Source organism: Carcharhinus amblyrhynchos, chromosome 14 (assembly GCF_965287045.1).
Source record: "Carcharhinus amblyrhynchos chromosome 14, sCarAmb.v2.hapA, whole genome shotgun sequence".
Lineage (NCBI taxonomy): Eukaryota > Metazoa > Chordata > Chondrichthyes > Carcharhiniformes > Carcharhinidae > Carcharhinus > Carcharhinus amblyrhynchos.
This window is the reverse complement of record NC_137337.1, coordinates 49,885,786-49,891,785: the sequence shown is the minus strand read 5'-3', so window position 1 is coordinate 49,891,785 and position 6,000 is coordinate 49,885,786.

The window sequence follows — 6,000 nt, the reverse complement described above, 5'->3', positions numbered from 1 at the left end:
GCCATGGGGAGGTCAGAGAATCTCGCCCACTGCGTGAGAAGATTTTCCTTGGTTATCATTGCCTCTTAGTTGCCAACAGCAAATCCAGGGTTAGATTCAAGGCAGGAGAACAAAATAATACCGTAGGAAATAAGTGTCAGAGAGTGGGGAAAAGTTTAAAGGGAATATTGGGGGGGGTTCTTCACACAGAGAGTGGTGGGAGTGTGGAATGAGCTGCCAGATGAAGTGGTAAACGTGGGCTCGCTTTTAACATTTAAGAAAAACTTGGACAGGTTCATGGATGAGAGAGGTGTGGAGGGATATGGTCCAGGTGCAGATCAGTGGGACCAGGTGGAAAAATGGTTTGGCACAGCCAAGAAGGGCCAAAAGGCCTATTTCTGTGCTGTAATGTTCTATGGTTCTAATGGCAGGAAGGGACAGAGAGAAAAAAGTTAAGAATATACCAACAGCCAAGACCAGATGTTACAAAGATAAGAAAAAGACAAGACTGAAGGCTCTGTATCCAAACAAGTGTGGCATTTGTAACAAAGAAGGACACCAAAGGATCTTCTAGCCATTATAGAGGCATAGCTGCAGCGTGATAATGATTTGGTCCTGAATATTGCAGGTTATATGATATTCAAGAATTATAGGAAGTGTGGTAAAGATGGAGAGGTAGCAAGAGATTTGTAGATGGATGTGAAAAAGTTGAGTGGGCAAAAATCTGGCAGATGGAGTATAACATGGGTAAATGTGAAGTTGTTCACTTTGGCAGAAAGAACAAAAAAGCTGAGTATTATTTATACGGAGAACAGCTCCAGAATTCCAAGGTGCAGAAGGATCTAGGTGTTCTGGTGCATGAGTCACAAAAAGTTAGTATGCAGGCACAGCAAATAATTAGAAGGCTAATGGAAAGCTTTCCTTTATTATGAGAGGAATTGAACATAAAAGTAAGGATGTTATAATATGATTATACAAGGCATTAGCGAGACCACATTTGGAACATTGTGTGCAATTTTGGTCTCCTTACTTAAGAAAGGGTGTAAATGTATTAGAGGTTGTTCATAGATGGCTTACTGGTTTGATACCTGGAATGGGCAGGTTGTCTTATGAGAAAAGGCTGGGCAATTGGGCTTCTTTCCACTCGAGTTTAGAAGAGTGAGCGGTAACTTACTTGAAGTATATGAAGTCCTGAATGGTCTTGACAATGTGGGCATGCGAAGGATTTTTCTCTTGTGGGTGAGTCCGGAACAATTTTAAAATTAGAGATCATCGATTTATGAAAGAGAGAAGGAGACTTTTTTTCTCTCTGAGTTGTGACTTTGGAACAATGCTTCAGAAAGTGATGGAGGTGAGGTCATTGAATACTTTTAAGGTGGAGGTAGGTATATTCTTGTTAGGCAAAGGAATCAAAGCTAGTTGGGAATGTGGAATTTGAAACACAAACTGATCAGTCATGATCTTATCGAGTGGCAGAGCAGGCTCGGGGAGCTGAATGGTCATATCTGTTCCTATTTCGTATATTCATATGTTTGTACATATGTTTGCGTTCTGCTTTTGCCAAATACCTTAAATCTGTGCTCTCTGATTCTTGATCCTTTCATCAATGGGAACAATATTTCCCTGTCCACCCTGCCCAGACCTTTCTCGGAAATATTACTCCTTATCTCCATTCTCCAGAATCCCCTGAATTTGAATATCTATTGCAAACCTCCACTCACCCTTTTCATTTCCAAGGAAAACAGTCACAATTTCACTAGTTTATTTACTTAACTGAAGTTCCTCATCCCTGGAACCATTCTCATGAATCTTATCTACACCTGCATTAATGTCTACGGTGCAGTGTTCAGAACTGGGCATAATACTCCAGTTGAAGCCAAACCAGTATTTATACTGGGTGGCAGGGTGGGCAGCATGGGTGGCATGGTGGCACAGTGGTTAGCATTGCTGTCTCACAGCACCAGGGATCCAGGTCCAATTCCAGGGTTGGGTCACTGTCTGTGTGGAGTCTGCACATTCTCCCGATGTCTGCGTGAGTTTCCTTCAGGTGTTCCAGTTTCCTCCCACAGTCTGAAAGACATGCTGATTAGGTGTATTGGTCATGGTAAATTCTCCCTCAATGTACGCAAACAGGCACTGGAATGTGACAACCAGAGGATTTCCACAGTAACTTCATTGCAGTGTTAATGTAAGCCTGCTTGTGACACCAATAAATAAACTTTGCACTTTAACATAACTTCCTTGCTTTTGTCCTCTATTCCCCTGATGACAAAGCCCAGGATGCTTTATGTTTTATTCACTGTGTTCTCACCCTGTCCTGCTGCCTTTAATGATTTATGGTCATATACATCCAGGTTCCTTTTGATTTGATTTGATTTATTATTGTCACATGTATTAACATACAGTGAAAAGTATTGTTTCTTGCACACTATACAGACAAAACATATTGTTAATAGAGAAGGAAACAAGAGAGTGCAGAATGTAGTGTTATAGTCATAGCTAGGGTGTAGAGAAAGATTAACTTAATGCAACGTAAATCCATTCAAAGGTCTGACAGCAGCAGGGAAGAAGCTGTTCTTGAGTCGGTTGGTACATGACCTCAGACTTCTATATCTTTTTCCCAAAGGAAGAAGGTGGAAAAGAGAATGTCCAGTGTCCTTAATTATGCTGGCTGCTTTGCTGTGGTAGCGAGAAGTACAGACAGAGTCAATGGATGAGAAGCTGGTTTGCGTGATGGATTGGGCTACATTCACAACATTTTGTAGTTCCTTGTTGTCTTGGGCAGAGCAGGAGCCATACCAAGCTGTGAAACATCCAGAAAGAATGTTTTCTATGGTGCATCTATAAAAGTTGGTGAAAGTCGTAGCTGACATGCCAAATTTCCTTAATCTGAGAAAGTAGAGGCATTGATGGGCTTTCCTAACTATAGAGTCATCAAGGGGAGACCAGGATAGGTTGTTGTTGATCTGGACACCGAAAAACTTGAAGCTCTGGATTCTTCCTACTTTGTCCCCATTGATGTAGACAGGGGCATGTTCTCCTTTACGTTTTCTGAAGTCGATGGCAATCTCCTTCATTTTGTTAACATTGGAAGAGAGATTATTGTTGCCGCACAAGTTCACCAGATTCTCTATCTCATTCCTGTAATCTGTCTCATCATTGTTTGAGATCCGACCCACTATGGTGGTGTTGCCAGCAAACTTGAAAATCAAATTGGAGGGGAATTTGGTTGCACGGAAATTGGTGTACAAAGAGTATAGTAGGGGGCTGAGAACACAGCCTTGTGGGGCACCGGTGTTGAGGATAATCGTGGAGGAGGTGTTGTTGCCTATTCTTACTGATTGTGGTCTGTGAGTTAGGAAATTCGGGATCCAGTTGCAGAGGGAGGTGCCAAGGCCCAGGCCATGGAGTTTGGAGGTGCGTTTCCTGGGAATAATAGTATTGAAGGCTGAGCTGTAGTCAATAAATAGGAGTCTGACATCTGCTCCTGTGACTGCTGTAGAATTAATCTCTTTATTTTCTTTTGTCTCTGGATTCTTTCTACCGACATGAATTACCTCACACGTCTGTATTCAATTTCATCTGTCACCCGTCTGCACATTCCCCCAAACCGTTAATGTTCTTTTGAAGTTCCACACTAGCCTCCTCGCTGTTGACAATACCTCCAAGTTTTGTAGTATCTGCAAGTTTTGGTATTGTGTCCTGTAGTGTCAATCTAAGTCATTCATATATATCAGGAAGAATAAAGTTCCAAACACTGTGCCCTAAGGAGCTCCCATATAAACCGCCTCAACCCCAAAAAACAAATATTTACCACTACTCTCTGTTTCCTGTCATTTATGTGGAGATGTTGGCATTGGGGTAAACACAGTAAAAAGTTTTCTTACTCCTATCATTCAGCCAGTTTCATATCCATGTTACTACTGACCCTTTTACTCCATAGGCAATAGATTTTCTCACAAGGCTGTTTCATGGCACTTTATCTATTGCCTTATAGAAGTCCACATCAACAAAATTAACTTCATCAACCTCTCTGTTATTCAAACGAATTAGACATATTTTGGCCTTGACAAATCCATGCTAGATTTCCTTAATCCACATTTGCCCAAGCTAAAAACCTCACAACCAAGGATAAACTGATCAGCCTATATTTTCCAGGCTTAAGTTCGCATTCATTTTTGAACAAGGATGTAATGTTTGCAGTTTTCCTGTCCTCTGGCACCACCCTGGAGTTTAAGGAAGACTCAAAAGTGGTGACCAGTGCCTCTGCAATTTCCACATTCACTTACCTCAATTTCCTTTAATGTATCTCATCCGGTCCTGCTGCTTTTGCAACTTTAAGTGCAGACATCCTCCTTTTCAGTTTTAAACACTACAGCTATTTGAACTACCTTTTCTTTCGGTGAGAACTGAACAGTATCTTCTTCCTCGGTAAAGGCAGTTGCAAGAGATTTATTGAATACCTCAGATATGCCTTCCGCCTCCATGTGTCAATCTCCTTTTTAGTTTCTAATCGGCCCCATTCCTCCTTTTACTACCCTGTCATTAGCCCATAGAAAATGATTGGATTCTCCTTTAAGTCAGCTGTCAGTCTCTTTTCATATTCCCTCTTTGCTGTTCTTATTTACTTTTACATTTCTCCTCTGAACTTTCTATATTCAGTCTGGCTCTCAATTGTATTATCTATCTGATGACTGTCATAAGTACACTTTTTTCTTCTTTATGTTAATCTCCATCTCTTTCATGATTGAGGGAGCTCTGAATACGTTTCCCTACCCTTTCTCTTCCTTGACCATGCCCTCTCTGCTCTTTAGATATTCTTCAGTTACTATTTTCCTGCAAACCTTTGATTCCAATATATCTGACCCAGAGCCATTCTTGTTGGCTTTCTCTCAGTAAATTATTCTTACTCTGAATGATGACTGTCCTTTTAATGTCTAATATCTTTTATTGCTGTCAACAGATTCTGCAGTTTGAATTTAGCTCTTAATCTTTGCAGACAGGATGAGGTTATTATTTCCTTTAATTTCCCATTACATATTAATTTTCCACTGGGAGAGGTTCCTAGAAATATTCAACCACTTTCCAAACAAGAGGTCTTGCATTTCCCTTTATTTATATGGCCTGCCTTTCTAAGCCAGACTGTTGATGTTTCTAATGCTGGCTTAAATAGCCAGAGACCCTCCCATTTCTGCAGTGCTCTTTATTGGTTTCGATATAGTCAATGAAGATGCATACTGACTTACACAACAGCACTGCAATCTCCAGTAGTGTTGGCATGAATTATTGACTTTTTCCCCCAAGTCCTCAAGGTCCAGTCAGATCCCTTATGACACTCTCACCCTTAAACATGTTATGTAACATAATATGGACTTGTACATATTAGAATAATGCACACTAGGGAAGCATACTATCAAGATAGTCTATCTTAAATTGGCATCATCTTGCATTATTGAAATTTTATCATTGGTATTTTGAGAAAGTGCTAGGGCTTCATGTCATTTTAAGACTGTTCCAGAGTCACCCAATTTATATAATGCTCCAGGAATATGTCCATCTGTGGCAAGTTCATTTAAGCTTTTATTACAATTCCTGTAGACCAATAACTCTTTTTAAAAGCAAGTAATCTCCACTATGCTAACAGAAATAAAACTACCAGACAAGATTTCACTTTTTAAACTCTTTTTCTGCAAAAAACAGCTAAAATCAATATAATTCAGATATTAATTAACAGATGGAGGATATTTTAAATAAAAAGGAATATTTCACTTGTTAGAAAATAGATTAAGTAATTTATATTTGTTTTTGTGGGTATTAGAAATAAGATATGACTTTAAGTTTCTGTTTAATTTGTATTTTTGCATTGCTGTGTTATGAGAGGCTATAGTTTCAGTATTAGTTTCATGTTAAAAAATGATAGCCACAAGACTGTAGGTCAAATTATATGCCTACTTTGTAATTAGGTTTTACAATGTTAAAGCAAATAGTGCTTTAAAAAAAAATTAAGCTGTTGCTTAGCAA